The 17,687-nt window shown below is 37.9% G+C and overlaps 1 protein-coding gene across 1 annotated transcript in view; it reads right to left on the reverse strand.

Moving 5' to 3' along the window:
* The window catches only part of LOC111139171 (gamma-aminobutyric acid type A receptor alpha3 subunit), a 369,241-nt gene extending 352,009 nt beyond the window's left edge, over positions 1 to 17,232 (reverse strand). The window contains exon 1 of the mRNA XM_022491349.1: positions 17,018 to 17,232. The gene's annotated coding sequence lies outside the window, so the exon portion shown is untranslated. The remainder of the gene's footprint in view (positions 1 to 17,017) is intronic.
* Positions 17,233 to 17,687: the final 455 nt, after the last annotated feature.

Below are 17,687 nucleotides of genomic sequence, written 5' to 3' on the forward strand. Positions count from 1 at the left end.
AGTGGTGAAAGAATACTTTCCCCAATAAGATCAGGAGCAAGGCAAGGAGATCTACTCTAACCACTTCTATTCAACATTGTATTAGAGGCTCTATTCATTTCAAATACAATGAAAACAAAACAAAACAAGGAGAAGTACACAAAGTACAAAAGAGGAAATAAAAATGTATTTTTAGACAACATTATCATCTACATAGAAGAGCCAAACAATCGAAAAAAAAGCTACTAGAATTAGTGAGTTTTGTAAGGTCATGGTATACAAAGTCAATATAAAAACTATATTTCTGTGTATAACAATAAACATTCAAAGAAATTTTTAAATGCTATTTATAATAACATCAAAAATGTAATACTTAGAATAAATATAAAAAAATATATGCAAGACCTACACACTGAAAACTATAAAAACATTGAGAGAATTTAAAGAAGAAATAAAAAATGCAAAACTATACCATATTCATATATCAGGAGACAAGATTATTAGGATGCGATTTACCCCCAAATTAATGTATATGTTTATTTCAGTCCCATTAAAACTTTCACCTGGAAAAACTGATTAGTTGGTTTAAAATTTATATGGAAATGTAAAGGACTGAGAACAGCCAAAATATTTTTTAATGAAGAACAAAGCTCAAGGATCCATAATACCTTATTTTAAGATTTACTGTGATTCTATAGCAGAGGGCTGCCTAGGTGGCTCAGTAAGTTGAGCGTCTGCCTTCAGCTCAGGTCATGATCCCAAGGTCCTGGGATCGAGTCAAGAATTGGTTTCCTTGTTCAGTGGGGAGCCTGTTTCTCCCTCTGCCTCTTGTTCCCCCTGCTTGTGCATTCTCTCTCTCTCTGACAAATAAATAAAAATCTTTTTAAAATAATAATAATTCTATAGTAGAGTTTCACAACCTCAACGCTATTAACATTTTTGATCTGGACAATACTTTGTTGGTGGTGTTTGCCTGGCTTCCACCCACTAGAGGCCAGTAGCACTCACCTCTAGTAGTGACAAAAATGTCTCCAGACATTGCCAAGTGTTCCCTCCCCACAGGGAGGGGGATTGCCCCAGTTGAGAATCACTGAACTACAGTAATTGTTACAGTGTGCTAATGTTGCAAGGTTATACACATAAATTACACAGACAGAAGAGAGTCCAGAAGTAGACTTACATATATATGGTCGATTGATTTTAGACAAGGTACAAAGGTAATTCAATGAGAAAGGGATAGTCTTGTGAACAAATAATGCTGGAAAAAGATAGGCATCCATATGAAAAAAATATTTATAGGCCTGGAACTACCTTGCCCCAGAGAAAAAAGTCATCTAGACATGCATCAAAGATGTAAATCAAAGAACTGAAACTATAAAATTCTAGAAGAAAACAAATGAGATCATTTTGAACTTAGTTAAGGCAAAGACTTCCCAGAATAGGAAAGGTAAAAGTCGTAATACAAACTCCACAGAGAAAATGAAATGGGAAATCACAGAATGGGAGAAAGTGTTTTTCAAAATACCTATCTTTTAAAGGACTGTAATATGCATTTATCTTACAACTTAATAACAGAAATACAAATATCTCAATTTTAAAATGGGAAAACAATTTGAATGGACATTTCTCTAAAGAAGATGTACAGATGGCCAGTAAGCACATGAAAAGATGTTCAAAATCATTAGTCATAGGGATATGTAAATTAGACTACAATGAGCTAACACTACACACTCACTAGAATGGCTAAAATAAAGACAGACAAGGCAAGATACAAAGTTAATATACAAAAGTCAATTACTTCCCTATATACCAGCAATAAACAATTGAAATTTGGAAATTAAAAACACAATACTACTGGAAGCTTGTGAAGATGGCAGAGTATAAGGACCCTGAGCTCACCCTGCCCCACATTTACAAGTAGATATCATCCATATCAAAGTCAATAAACTGGAGAGTGATCCCAAGCCTGGCAGATCAAACTCCACAACTAAATATAGAGAAGAAGCTGCATCTGAAAGATTGGAACAGTCAGAAAGGCAGAGGGAGGCTGCCCACAGGAGGAGGGAGCTGGCCATGGAAAAGGCAGAGAAATGGGCCCTCACACCAGGGAGAGCACACACAGAAGACTAATCCATATAGCCTTGGGCTTTAAAAATCAGAGGGTCTGAACTCATTAGTTTGTATAACCAGTGGGACATGAAGCCTGGAGCTTTAAAATTCAGCTGACAGCATCGGGAAAGCCCAGGAGGCAAGTGATAGCTGAGTTGTGGCCCTTAAAGAGAGAGCAGCCTACAGAGATGAGCCAAAACAGAAATGGCAGTTTATATAATGTTTGGGGCAAACAGGAGACAGATTTGTTTATACTGATTTTGGAGCATGTTAGGGGGCTTCTTCAAAAACAAGGGACTTGGCAGGCACCATTTTCCCATTTCCCATTTTCCCAACCCCCAGCATAAGCACAGAGACACTTCCCCAGAAGTGGGGCTGCATAGACATTTGCTACCTAATCTGCTAACAGTGCACCACACCAATGAATGAGTTCTCCTGAGGACTTACCCACTCCAAGCCTGCTAGATTCAGCCCTGGGCTCAGGGCAAATTTAGTTAAAGCCATGCAGGTACCATATCCAACCATGGGGTGCACAGCTCTCATCGGGCACTGCACACATTGACTGTGCTGTGTCCAGCCATGCATCCCCAGTCAATGAAGGTGCTGCTCCCAGCCCCAAGCCCTCAGCGGTCATCTCATACCCCCAGAGCCATGGAGCACATGCTCAACATTTGTTTGAACACAGTACTCAGCTGATCACCCACAACTAACTCTATGTGCCACACTGCAAGCTCTTAGCCACTGTAGCATACCACACCTAGCCTCACACATCTGGCCAACCCGCTGCACAGCCCCAAGCTGCCACATTGTTTCAGGTGACCTGGCATAGGACTAGTAGTCCAGCACAAATTTTGCTAATGTTGCTGCCCTGCTTCCAAGTTCCCTGGTGGGCACACCCCTTCAGAACTGGCCTGCTTAGATCCCACTAACACCACAGAGAGCAATCACAGTCCACAATAGGCAAAGAGAGTGCAGATAACTGCATTAAAAAGTAGAGTGACAGACACAATAGCAGGGTGTAAATACACATTGTTTACTCTCTTTAAGTGCCAGGTTCTGGTGAATAGGAGACACTGCACTACAAGACACTCCAGAATCTCTTCTTAAAATCACTACTTTCAAGAGCAGAAGACACAGCTGACTTTCTTAACACACAGAAACAGACATAGAGAGGCAGATAAAATGAGGAGACAGAGAAAATTATCCCAAATAAAAGAGTAGGACAAAGCCAAGAAGGTAGAAGTAACATGCATGAAAGAGAATTTAAAGCAATGATCATAAGGATAATTGCTGGACTTGAGAAAAGAGTAGAAGACATGAGGGAAACACTTAACCCAGAGATGAGGAATAACATAGAGATAAAGGACACAAAAACTGAAATGAGAAATATGCTTGATAGAATGAACAGTAGGATTCAAGAAGCAGAGGAATGGAAAGTAATCAAGCAAAACAAAAGACAGAGGAAAAAAATATGCAAAACAAGAACAGACTTGGGAAACTCAGTGTCTCCATCAAATGTAATAATATTCATTTTATAGGATCTCAGAAAAAAGAGGAAAGGAGGAAGAAAATTGATTTGAAGAAATAATACTTGAAAACTTCCCTAATCTGAGGAAGGAAACAGATATTCTATTTCAGGAGCCACAAAAAACCCCCAACACAATCAATAGAACAGACCCACACCAAGACACATTCTAATTAAATTTGCAGATATTGTGATAAAGAAAAAAAGTTTAAAAGCAGCAAGACAAAAGAAGTCATTAACTTATAAGGGAAAACCCATAAGAGTAGCAAGAGATTTTTCAAAATAAACTTTGCAATACAGAAGGGAGTGGCATGGTATACTCAAAGTGCTAAATGGGAAAAAGTTGCAGCCAAGAATACTCCAACCAGCAAGGCTATCATTCAGAATATAAGGGGGCATAAAGAGTTTCCTCGACAAACAAAAACCAGAAGAAAGAGGAAGGAAGAAAGGAAGGAAGGAAGGAAGGAAGGACCACAGAAAAGATCAATGAAACAAGGAGCTGGTTCTTTGAAAAACTCAACAAAATTGACAAACCTCTAGGCAGACTTATCAAGAAAAAAAGAGAAAGGACTCAAACAAGATCACAAATGACAGAGGAGAAATAATAAATACCACCACAGAAATAAATATAATGAAAAGCTACATGCCAACAAATTGGACAGCCTAGAAGAAATGGTTGAATTCCTAGAAACATAAACTACCAAAACTTAAAAAGGAGGAAATAGAAAACTTGAACAGACTGATAGCCAGCAAAGAAATTAAATCAGTAATCAAACAACTCCCAACAAACAAAAGCCTAGGACCAGATGGCTTCTCAGGCAGACTCTACCAAACATTTAAAGAAGATTTAATATCTGTATTTCTTAAACTATTGCAAAATACAGAAAAGGAAAGAAAATTTCTAAATTTATTCCATGAAGCCAGCATTACCCTAACACCAAACCCAGATAAGGACATCACTAAAAAAGAGAACTACAGGCCAATATCCCTGATCAACAGACAGGCAAAAATCCTCAATAAAACACTAGCAAACTTAATTCAAAAATACATTAAAAGGGGCACCTGGGTGGCTCAGGGGGTTAAAGTCTCTGTCTTCAGCTCAGGTTGTGATCCTAGGGTCCTTGGATCGAGACCCACATCGGGCTCTCTGCTCAGCAGGAGCCTGCTTCCTCCTCTCTCTCTGTCTCTCTGTCTCTCTGCCTACTTGTGATCTCTGTCAAATAAATAAATAAAATCTTTTAAAAAATACATTAAAAATTATTCACCATGATCGAGGGGGATTTATTCCTGGGCTGCAAGGGTGATTCAATATTCATGAAACAATCAATGTGATATGTCACATTAATACAAGAAAGGATAAGAACCACATGATCATTTCAATAGATGCATAAAGAGCATTTGACAAAGTACATCATTCATGGAAAAAACCCTCAACACAATAGGTTTAGAGGGAACATACCCCAACATAATAAAGGCCATCTATGAAAAACTCAATGCTAACATCACCCTTAATGGGGAAAATGAAAGCTTTTCCCAGAAGGTCAGGAACAAGACAAAGACGTCCACTCTTTAAAAAAAAAAAAAAAAAAGATGTCCACTCTCACCACTTTAATGCACCATAGTACTGGAATTCCTAGCCACAGCAGATAACAAAAAGAAATAAAAGGAATCCCGATTGGTAAGGAAGAAGAAGAACATTCACTATTTGCAGGTGACATGATACTCCATATAAAAAACCCTAAAGACTCCACCAAAAAACTGCTAGAACTGGTAAATGATTCGGTAAAGTTGCAGGATATAAAATCCATCTAGAGAAATCTGTTGTATTTCTATATACCAATAATGAGACAGCAGAAAGAGAAATTAAGAACACAATCCCATTTATAATTGCACTCAAAATATTAATATACCTAAGAATAAACTCAACCAAAGAGGTGAAAGACATACACTCTGAAAACTATAAAACACTGATAAAAGAAATTGAAGATGACACAAAAGTATGGAAAGACATTCAATGCTTATAGAATGCAAGAACAAATATTATTAAAATGTCTATATTACCCAAAACAATCTACAGATTGAATGTAATCCCTATCAAAATACCGACAGCATTTTTCAGAGAACTAGAATAAACCTTAAAATCTGTATGGGAGCACAAAAGACTCTGAATAGCCACAGCAATGTTGAAAAAGAAAAGCAGAGATATGATGAGTACTGGGTGTTATATGCAACTAATGAATCATTGAACACTGCATCAAAAACTAATGATGGGGCGCCTGGGTGGCTCAGTGGGTTAAGCCACTGCCTTCGGCTCAGGTCATGATCTCAGGGTCCTGGGATCGAGTCCCGCATCAGGCTCTCTGCTCAGCAGGGAGCCTGCTTCCCTCTCTCTCTCTCTCTGCCTGCCTCTGTCTACTGTGATCTCTCTCTGTCAAATAAATAAATAAAATCTTTAAAAAGAAAAAAAAAAAACTAATGATGGACCATATGTTGGCGAATTGAACATAATAAAGAAAGGAAAAGAAAAGACGGAGGATTCACAAGTGCACACTTCAACTTATATTACAAAGTTATAATGATCAAAACAATATGGTACTGGCATAAAAATAGCCACATAGATCAATAGAACAGAATAGAAAATCCAGAAATGAATCTACAAATATATGGTCAATTAATCTTCAACAAAGCAGGAAAGAATATCCAATGGAAAAAAGATAGTCTCTTCAACAAATGGTGTTGGAAAAACTGGACAGCCACATGCAAAAGAATGAAACTGGAACACTTTCTTACATCATACACAAAAATAAATTCAAAATGGATGAAAGACCTAAATTTGAGACCTGACGTCATTAAAATCCTAGAGGAGAGGACAGGCAGTAACCTCTCTGTTATCAGCCTTAGCAAATTTTTTCCAGATATGTGTCCTGAGGCAAGGGAAACAAAAGCAAAACTAAACTATCGGGACTACATCAAAATACAAAACTTCTGCACAGCAAAGGAAACAAGCAACAAAACTAAAAGGCAATCTACAGAATGTGAGAAGATATTTGTAAATGACATATCTGATAAAGGGTATCCAAAATATATGAAGAACTTATAAAACTCAGCACCAAAAAAAAAAAATCCAATTAACAAATGGGCAGAAGACATGAACAGACATTTCTCCAAAGAAGATATCCAGATGGCCAACAAGACACATGAAAAGATAACCATTATCACTTACCATCAGGGAAATGTAAATCAAAACTACAATGAGCTAACACCTCACACCTGTCAGAATAGCTAAAATCAACAACACAAGAAACAACAGGTGTTTGTGAGGATGTGGAGAAAGGGGAACCTTCTTGCACTGTTGGAGGGAATGCAAACTGGTGCAGCCACTCTGGAAAACAGTATGGAGTTTCCTCAAAAAGTTAAAAATAGAACTCTATGATCCAGCATTCGCAATACTGGGTATATACCCAAAGAATACAAAAACATTAATTCAAAGGGATACATGCATCCCTGTGTTTATAGGAGCATTATTCACAATAGCCAAGATATGGAAGCAGCCCAAATGTCCATGGACTGATGAATAGATAAATAAGATGTTGTGTGTGTGTGTGTGTGTGTGTGTGTGTGTGTGTATACATATATATGGATCTCTCTCTCTCTCTCTCTCTCTATATATATATATATACATATATATAGGAATATTATTCAGCCATAAAAAATGAAACCTTGCCATTTACAATAACATGGATGGAACTAGAGAGTATAATGCTAAGCAAAATAAGTCAAAGAAAGACAAATACCATATAATTTCATTAATATGTGTAATTTAAAAAACATAACACATGAGCAAAGGGAAGAAAGAGATAAAGAAACAGACTCAATTATAGGGATGAAACTGATGGTCACCAGAGGGGAGGTGGGCAGGGGGATGGGTGAAATAGGTGAAGGAGATTGAAGAATACACTTTTGATGAGCACCAGGTGATATATGGAACTGGTGAATTACTGTATTGTACACCTGAAATCAATATAATAGTGTATGTTAACTATCCTGGAATTAAATAAAAACTTAAAAGAAAAAGAAGCAAGTGTGAGCGGCTCCAGGCTTTGTGTTCTGGAAGGATGTAAAGAGAAGTAAAGCTAAGCTAAACATCAGAAAGTAAAGTTTATCTGTAATGTTTTATTTACTTCATTAAATATATCTGAAGCAAAAATGACAAAATGCTAACACTTGTTCATTCTGAGCAGTATGTATGTACTTATTTACTCATTTTATTAGACATTTCTCTGAGTTTCTAAATATTTTAAAGTCTTCAAAATTAAAAATGAGAAATAAGAAATGATAAATTTCTAATAAATTTGAGCAAAATGAAAAAATAGAAGTTAAAATTATAAATAGCAATTTCCCTGTATACCAGCCATAATAAATTAGCAGAAATAATGATAGAAAGATCCCCTTCACAAATTAAAAGCATAACATAAATTTTACCATTATACACTCTATACAAATAGACATATAGAGGGTCAGATTCCACACAGCTGGTAAATAGAAGAGTTGAGGTAATAAAAATTATTTTAAGGTTACAAAAGTATTAAACTAGGACAGAAAGAGTCAGGGTACAAAATATGGAAATTAGATAAATTCCAAAAAGAGAATCTACTATATATAACAATTTATGCATATTAAATGCAGCATCACAGAACAAAGGATTAATTATTCAATATCTATTATTGTGAAAAATTGAAAGGGAAAACAATTTAGAAAATTACCTCATACCACACACCAAAAAAAATTTTTGGAAGGATTAAACAAATATAAGCAATAAAAATGAAAAAAAAAATCCATTTAAACACTTATCTAATTTGGGTGGGAAAAAACTTACATGTATTCATCAGAAATAATACAAATGGAAAGATAAATGTAGTTACATAAATGTTCATTTGCACATAAAAGTTCACTTAAAACACAAACATGGGAAGTATTTTCCACATATACCACAGAAGAAAGGTATAATGTCTATTAAATGTATACATTGTCCACAAAAATGAACAAAAAACATATAAGTTATCAATGGAAAAATTATACAGGTCATGGATATATGTTCATAGGAAGGTAATAAAAGTGACCAAGAAACCCGAGACAATATTCATGCTCAATATAATAAAAGAAACATTAAAACAGTAAGATATCATTTAGCTTCTATTATACTGGCAGATTTTAAAAGAATGACGATAGCCAGTTTTGGTACAGGTGTATGAACAGAAATTGTCCATCTTATACAGTGAGACAACTTCATACATATACCGAGCCTTTAAAAATTTAATCCTCAGGTCCAATAATGTCTCTTATAAAAACCCATTTTAAGAAAATCATTTATTCAACAAATACCTTGTAAAGATCTACAATGTATCATGCATTGCTCTAGGTACTGGGTAATACAATAATGAATACAAAGTAAAAAAAAAATCTGTGCTCAAGGGGCCTACATTTTAATACAAAGATCCAGATAATAAATTAGAAAATATCTCAACTATTAGGTTATGATACAGATCAGGGAGAAAAAATAAAGCAAGAAAAGAGAAAAGTGAGTGTTGGAGGAGAAGGGTTTGCATATTTATGGATAATTGTTTTGGAGACCGTATGGAGGTAATATTTGAATAAAGACCTAAAAGAGATGAGGTTCAAAGAAGCAAAGGTTTATGCATAAAGGTATACATTTCAGGGCTATTCATGATAACTTAAATTAAAAATAATTTAAATGACTAATACAGGATCTGTTAAATAATTAAAGTAGGTACAAATTGTACAACTGAAAATTATGAAGCCATTAAAAAATGTCTGAAGGCTGGTGAATGACACAGTGAAATACTTACAGTACAATACCCATGGAGAAGCCAGATATGAAATAGTACATGTAAGATATGATCCCAGTTATGTAAACATGGAAACACATCTGGGAGGAAGCCAAGCAAGTTGTCTTTGGACAAGGTATTGAGAGGCGATTTGTGTTTTCTCTCCATTTTTTAAAATTTTCTATTATGAGGCTGTTTCATTTTATGAATAGAAAAAAATAGAAATAGATATTACAGTCTTAAGGAAGATTAATAAATGTACAAAATTTTTTAAATGGTGGTGCTAATCAGCCATGCCTAGAATACTGGGTCCAGCTTTGGATATTATGTATTAAAGGTGATACTGGAAACTTCAGCATCTCCTATAGAAGATACTCAAAATATATACCATATGAGCTTAAGAACTGGGAATATATGGACTGGAGAAAAGATGAAAAGAACAAACTATCTTTAAGCTTTTGAATGGCTAATTACAGGGCAAAGAAATTGACATTAGTATTCCTGTTGCTCCAAGGAGCAACCCATAGGTTGGATTCAAAAGACAGATTTCAGGTCAGTATGAACAAGAATTTGTTAACAATCACAGCTACCAGGTGGTATTAAACAACCTTTCCTGGAACTATTCACACTGAAAATAAATGACCATATGTACTGGTTGATAAGACTACCATTATATGATTGGTAAGGACCCTGCTATTTCTGAGCTCCTCTTGCACTATTTAAAAAAGTTATTTTATGTTATGATCACTTACATAATTCCACCCCCATCCACCTCCCCTTCCCTTCAAAAAAATCTATGTAATTCTTGATTCCTTTTATGAAATCATTTTTAAACAGAAAAGAGTACCCTTCAAAATATACATCCTGGAGATTTTTATTCTTCATTCTGTGTATAGTGAGGAGACATTGTGTACAAACATCAATACCTTTAAAATGTTTTAAGTATAAAAATGTTTTTCTATTACCAACCAATATTTCCCTTTACCATAGATCTTTCCCCTAGGAACAGACTGTCTGGACCACTACATTTCAGAACATGAGATAATCACCTTGCCTCTGCTCCACAGTATCCTGCATCATTTTCTTTTCAGTGCCCTTAGTTCATTTTAAAACCAGCAGTGGTGAAAATATCACCTAGTACTCAGAGTTACTACAGATTTCAGAACACAGTCAGTTCTTTTCTTAACTTTCCCAGAACAGTGATGGTTTGAGCAATCTCAGGAATAGAACAAGGAAAGGGCATTCCTGTGATCTCTTCTAAGCCCTATGAATACTTCCACCAAAATTAGCAACCTTCAGAATTCCATATAAAATCCCTAGTGTTCCTTAAACAAGTGACTGAGCCTGAACAACCAGCACAAATAGAGCATAAACTATAGAATAGTAAAGAATAGAGCATAAACTATAGAATCTTTCAGCTAGGTCTAGTCCAACCTTCCTTATTTTACAGTTATGGAAACAGAAGCTCAAACAAGTTACTTGTTACAAGAAACTAAGTCAGCATCCAAACCAAGACTAGAATCTAGACTAGGCTATCTGAAATCTCATTTTCAGAGAGACTTTTAATATCCCATTCTCCATATTTTTTTTTCTTACCAAGTGTATCTTTCTCGAACTTGTTGAATGGGGAGAATGAAGATGATCTGGGAAGAGTGCTGACTCATTGAGAATTTCAGTTAAGCAACATGACATATAACCTGGTTTCAAATAAGCCTATGCTTGGGGTGCCTGGGTGGCTCAGTTGGTTAAGCGGCTGCCTTGGGTTCAGGTTATGATCCCAGGGTCTTGGGATCAAACCTCACATTGGACTCCCTACTCAGCGGAGGGCCTGCTTCTCCCTCTCCATCTGCCTGACGCTCTGACTACATGTGCTCTCTCTCTGTCAAATAAATTTAAAAAATCTTTTAAAAAAATAAGCCTGTGCTTTTGTGGACATGAGACTAGAGGGAATCTTACATTTCTTTACAGCATTATCATCTGCCAAACAACAGTGAAATGGATATGATCATCCAGTCTTTTAGTAATTAATTATGATACTGTATCATAATGGGGAGAACTATTAGAAACTAGATATTGTTTGTCAGTACACAGTGCTGCTGAAAAGTCTAATAATGGTAACCATGCCTTCCTTCTTAAAGCAATCTATTTTCCTCTATATACTAATCACAATGTAAAACTATGTAATTCAACAGTTTGTAGAATAATGTCTATCTCACTGTCTGAACCACGAACCCAAAGGTGGCAACAACCACAGTTATTTTCCTCACCATTACATTCTCCATGTTTGGTAAATGGAATGTACTCAATAAATGTTTGCCCAACTAATTGATGAGACCTCTTTATTCTTGGCTCTTTCATAATACTGCATTCTCAAATATTACTTCCACACACCTTCCCTCTCCTCTGTAGCCTTCACACAATCTCATCTTTGTTTTCCCATATCCTAAAGCATAAGCATTCCCCAAAGAAGAGATCTTTGGATCCCTCCTTTCCACTTCAAGTACCGCCTCTATTATCAATGACTCAAATCACTCTCTCCAGTTGACTTATTTTGAGAGCTCCAATTCCACATTTCTTTCAACTGTACCCAATACTTTTTGCTGGGCTGTGTGACCTCAGTCAAATCAGGTGATTCCCCATATCAGGATCAGTTAGCTCATCCATAAAATAAAAGTGTTGCCTCTCTACTGCCTATAAAAGAAAGCTCTAATTCTCCACGCCAGCATTTAATATTATTTACAGCCAATCTCTCTACTTATTTTGCCATATAGTTCTTACATACTTTTACCATACATTTGACTGCAACACCACTAAGCTCCTCACTGTTCCTAATACATGTCCTCTGCTCTTCTGGCCTTTTCCTAGAACACCAAAGTGTACCTCCAAAGTTTGATTAATCTTTGAAGCCCAGTTCAAACACTATATTTCTGGGAAGCTGCCTTTGATCTCTTTGCGTGCCCTTCTTTTATGTGTGTGGATTACATTCTCCTAAAATTATAGTTGTTTGTCTATTTCTTCTCTCTCTTACTTGACTCTGTCATCTTGGACAGCAGAGGCTACTCCTAAATCAGCCTGTATCTCCCACGTCGCCTTTTGTTCATAGCACTTAGTAATGTTATACTAAATGGATTCATTTTAGGCTCTATCAGTCATCCTGCTTAAAAAGACTTTAATCAGTCCCTGTGTTTCTGGAATAAACATCAACATCATTACAATGATCACTTCAGCTACACCAGCTTTTTCTCAATTTCTCAAATTCACTATGCATCTCAAGGCCCTCATGCATGCTCTTCTCTTCATCTACAAAGCTGCTCCTCCCTCACCATAATAACCCACCCTACTCCCATGTCTCTACTCACCCTTAATATCACTTCCTCAAGGAAGCTTTTATTAAACCCCACACTAGATCAGTTTTTTCTGTTATATACCTTCATAGCCTCACCCTCATACTTTTTCTTCATAGCATTTATTACTGACTGAAATAACTGTTGTGTGAGTATCTGATTTATGGCCTCTTCCCCATCAAACTGTAAGTTCCTCGTAAGCAAAGGCCATGTCTTATCTGCATGGCCTTGTATTATCTGCATGATGCTTTACCACATCACTAAATAAATGTTGGACTACTGAATTGATGAACAATTGATTTAAAGGTAAAAACTTGGGACTTAGGACATATAATTCCTTTTTTTTCAAGGTCTTATTTTTTTATTTGACAGACAGAGATCACAAGTAGGCAGAGAGGCAGGCAGAGAGGAGGAAGCAGGCTCCCTCCTAAGCAGAGAGCCCGATGCGGGGCTTGATCCCAGGACCCTGAGATCATGACCTGAGCCAAAGGCAGAGGCTTTAAACCACTGAGCCACCCAGGTGCCCCAGGACATATAATTCCTTTAAAATAAAATTGGGATTCCAGATAAATTGGCCTTATAGTCACCATTAGAAATTTATAAAACAGGATAAATACTGTCTCACAAATGCTGGGAGGAAACCAAAATTACCTATTATTTAATGAATGTGTGGCTCCAAAATGCATTATACCAAGTGACTTGGTCATTCACTTAATAAACATTTATTAAACACCTACTATATGCCACACACTAGGATAGTGGCTGATACTACAATACATTGAAGTGACAATTTACTTGCTTGGAATATATAATCTAAGAGGCGCATTTATAAAAGCTTAAAAAAAAAACCCTTTATGACAGTCACAACAAGTGATGTTACTTTGTAAGGATATTAAGTTCTTTGTCAAAGGAGACATTCAACCTGATGGTGAAAAATCCTTTGGCAAAAATGACTTTGAAATTATAACTGGGCCAAATCTGGGCCTCTTAAATTCCTAGTAGCCTAGACTAGTGCTGTTCAAAGTGTGGTCTATGGATCAATGCCTATCTGCAAACTATTATTGCCAGGCAGTAATGACCTAGGAGCAGAAATGAAAATAATCACTTATGAAATATTCTAGCAATTTAAAAAATAATTTTTACGTCTGTTGAATCTAGTAATAAAAATGTGAGTTTATATTTTGTTTTTTCTTTCCTTTTCTAATAATTCATAATGTATTTTACTAAAGTAACAGTCTGCGATGGATTGGAAAATTTTTAAAAACTGGTCTTTGAACAAGGTAGTTTAAAAAGCACTGAAACAACAGATTCAAGATCACCTGGTAATTTGCTAAACTGAAAAATCTTAAGCTGTACCCCCAGACCCTCTGAGTCAGAATTAGCATTTTAACAAGATGCCCAGGAGACTCTTTTGCACATTAAATTTGGAGAAACACTGGTCTAGATGATTTCTGAAGCCCTTACAAGCCCCAGACTTTATAATTTACTTCAGATAGAGAATTACAGAGCTGAAAGACCCTTGGTGATACAATCTACCTCATCATCATTTTTAGATGGAAAAATTGAGGCCCATGGACAGGGGACTCGGGTGTCCAAGGTAACTGACAAATTAGCAGAGCTAGGAATAAAACTCAAGTTCCGTAACACCCAGGTCAGTTCTCCACTCTAACACACTGGTGCTCACTCCTACTCCACACAGTCTCACACCACACCATCCCCTCAGTGATGTCATTGTTTCTGAGATACTTTCTGATCAAAGAATTTATCCTTTTACCTTCCATATACTGTGTGAACCTTGAATCACCACTATTTCAAGTGTCTCCTTTATAATTGCCATAAATCCCTGTTGTTCAAATCTCACATGCCTATTTTCTGACTGCTATTTGGACATTCTGGGGCTTCAGAAGAACTATCACTAACTAATTTCTGGTGTGTTTTTTTTTTTTTTTTCGGGGGGAGAGCTTCTTTGTTCCCGTGAGTCCACTTGATACCAAATAGCAATCTTTTCCAAGGAAGAAAACATGCACTATCAAGGCTGCTTTAAAAAAGCTCAGTATCCTAGTTTGTGACTGACAAACGAGAATGGGATACTGATCATATTAATAAAAGTCTAGCTTCCAAAATGAGACAAACAATGATCCTTTACTTGTGATCTTGTCAGACCTGAGGCTTTGAGGGGAGAGGTATGACTGCTGTCTTCAACCGTCTGATGAGCTATTATTAAGAAGAAGCAAATTTGTTGCAGTTAGTCCCAAAGAAGCAATGAATACAAGTTATAGGGAGACAGACCTTGGCTTATAATGGGGATTACTTTCTGGCAATCAGAATTGCTCAAAGATTAAAAAAAAAAAAGCCATCTAATGAGCTCTCTGTCACTGCAGAGAGATCAAGTGAAAATCAGTCAATGAATTGAATGCTTAGGACAAATTGAAGAACTGGGTGGAGAAGTTAAGCTTAATGACCTACCAGGTCCAAGGTTTTAATATTCTAAAATTTTCAGGACCAGGTGACTCTAGCTCTCAGAAAATAAGAGTAAGATTTGGTCCTGAAAAAGGCAGTCTTTTGCTGGATGTGAGATGGATGAGGTTATGACAGTAAAAAAGTCAAGTCTTTCCAGATAGCCTTTTCAAAGGAAAGCAGGCTGGCCAAGGAGAGCCTTTTGGGCAGCTTCTCCAGGAAACCCAGATGAGGCTTGGTTCCACAATGGCCAGCCACTATGACATACTCTAAGTTCCTATTACTCTACACAAAGGCTAGGCTACTACTTTTTTTTTTTTTTTTTTTTGCCAAGAGTACCCTTCCTATCACACCTACACTTGCCTAACCAACAAAGGTACAAAATTTTCCCCAAGGAGACAGTAGTACTTAATGGCCAAGACCATGCATTCTAGAATTAAGTTGCCTGTGTTTTAATTCCCAACTGGGACATGTAATTACTCTGCAACCTTGGACAGTTACTTAACCTCTCTGTGCTTCAATTTCCTCATCAGTAAACCAAGGATATTACTAGTACCTGCTTCATAGTGTTGGTGTAAGAATACATATTAAATCCTCAACCTAAGATCCAAAACATACAAGGCACTCAACAATGGTAGCAATTAGTATTTTTGATGTAATAATTACTACCATGGGCATGGCAGTGTTGCTAACTCAAAAACTCCCATCAAGCAACCAGATCCCTTCTCCTACCAGTTCAGAGGGGTTATACTACAACATCCTCAGCCAGTCCTTGCATAGCTCCAGACATCCAGAACCTGCTGATCCTCAATAAACCATACAATTCACAGCAGGAATCCTGGCTTATCACCCTGCTCTAAATCCAAAAGCCACCCCTCCCCCAGTCCTCCTGCCTATGCCATCCTCAGCCACAGAGGACCAGCAAGCTGGGAAACCAATTCCACACAAACCATCAGGTGTTTCTTCCTTCTCAAGGACACAGCTGGACTTATACCATGCCTGCCAGTGGGATGGGGTAGGGTATCTGAATCCCTTTCTAGCTTGTCTGTTCAACTACCTAGAATGGGGAGTGGGCAGGCAATGAGGCTTCCCATGGGGAAACAAGAGAGGCCCCGCAAGTTTGTAAAGGAACTCGGGCCCAACCCCACAATAAACCCCTTAAAGGAAGTGGGGGGGGGGGTCTCAAGCTGCTTTCAAAAGAAGCAGTTATTTACAACTTTCCACTCAGTTGCATCTGGGAAAGGGAAAAGGGCTGCATGGTATTCTCCTTATTTCTCAATTTCAGCAATGAGAAACAGCTGCAGAGAAAGAGTTAAAGGAGGAAGGAAGCTCCAGCCATTACCCCATCCCCGTGCCTAGGGCTGTCTCGGGGGTCATGACTGTGCTGTCTGCTCCAGCTAGGGAACACTGGGTGGCTTTCTGCAGCAGCTGCCTGGCCCCCTAAGCAATTTGCAAGGTCAAGGCTGACCTGTTTCCAAAAAGGAACAAAACAATTCACTGACAATGAAGCAAATCGCGCATACACCACATCACAACCCCCTCCCCAAATCAGGTTTTACCTCAGTGCCTCCCTGCCCAGATGCCAACTCTGGGCTTCCACCAGCCCCACTGGGAAACCCAGGATAGCATCACAGCTGCAGAGCATGTCTCGCCTCCCCGGCCAACCCAAGGAGACTCTCAGTACGGGGGAGAGATGCTATCGCTAAAGGAGACCTCAGCTTGGGGGAGGGGGAAGGAGGGACATCTATGTTCCTTACCAAGAGCCACAGTCACTTCTCCGAGGCCGAGAGAAGAGAAGGATGAATGAAATGAAACAACTTGGAGATTAAGTCCTCACAGAGCTCGGCTTCCTCTTCTCTTTCTCTGGGTCTCTCTCCTGGTCCCTCTCTCGTCTCTCTGGTTTGCTCGCTAGCTTGCGCGCGCTCACGCTCTCCTCTCCCTCTCTCTCCTCCCCCTCTCCCTCTCTCTTTCTCCCGCCTCTCCCTATCTCTTCTCTCTTCCCTCCTCCCCTCCCCCTTTGCTAGCTTTAGATTCACCATTCCCTGGTGCTGAGCACGCGGCTGTGCTGGGGCTCGGGAATACAGTGCTGCAAGGTTTTGGATCTGTGGTTGTTTTAGGAAAGACTAAAGTAGTATTTTATTATTTAAGATTTCCAGCAGAGAAATAGAGGGAAGCTCAGAGGGAAGGGGAGGAGCAGAGGAAGCAAGAGGAACGGAAAGAGAGCAAAAGGGTAAGAGCAGTGAATAGGAGGATAAAGGAAGTATGGATTACCATGCTGATGTGTGATGCTGGCTAGCTGCTTCAAGACAGAAAATAAGTGGTCTATCTCCCTTACATCCCTATGGGTGTGTCTTCTTAGCTCAGGCTCCAAATAAAGGTTTCACAATCCTGTTTGTTCACATTCCATCTCTGAGGACAGTAATGAGC

Source organism: Enhydra lutris, unplaced genomic scaffold (genome assembly GCF_002288905.1).
Source record: "Enhydra lutris kenyoni isolate GAN:26980312 unplaced genomic scaffold, ASM228890v2 scaffoldscaffold96, whole genome shotgun sequence".
NCBI lineage: Eukaryota > Metazoa > Chordata > Mammalia > Carnivora > Mustelidae > Enhydra > Enhydra lutris.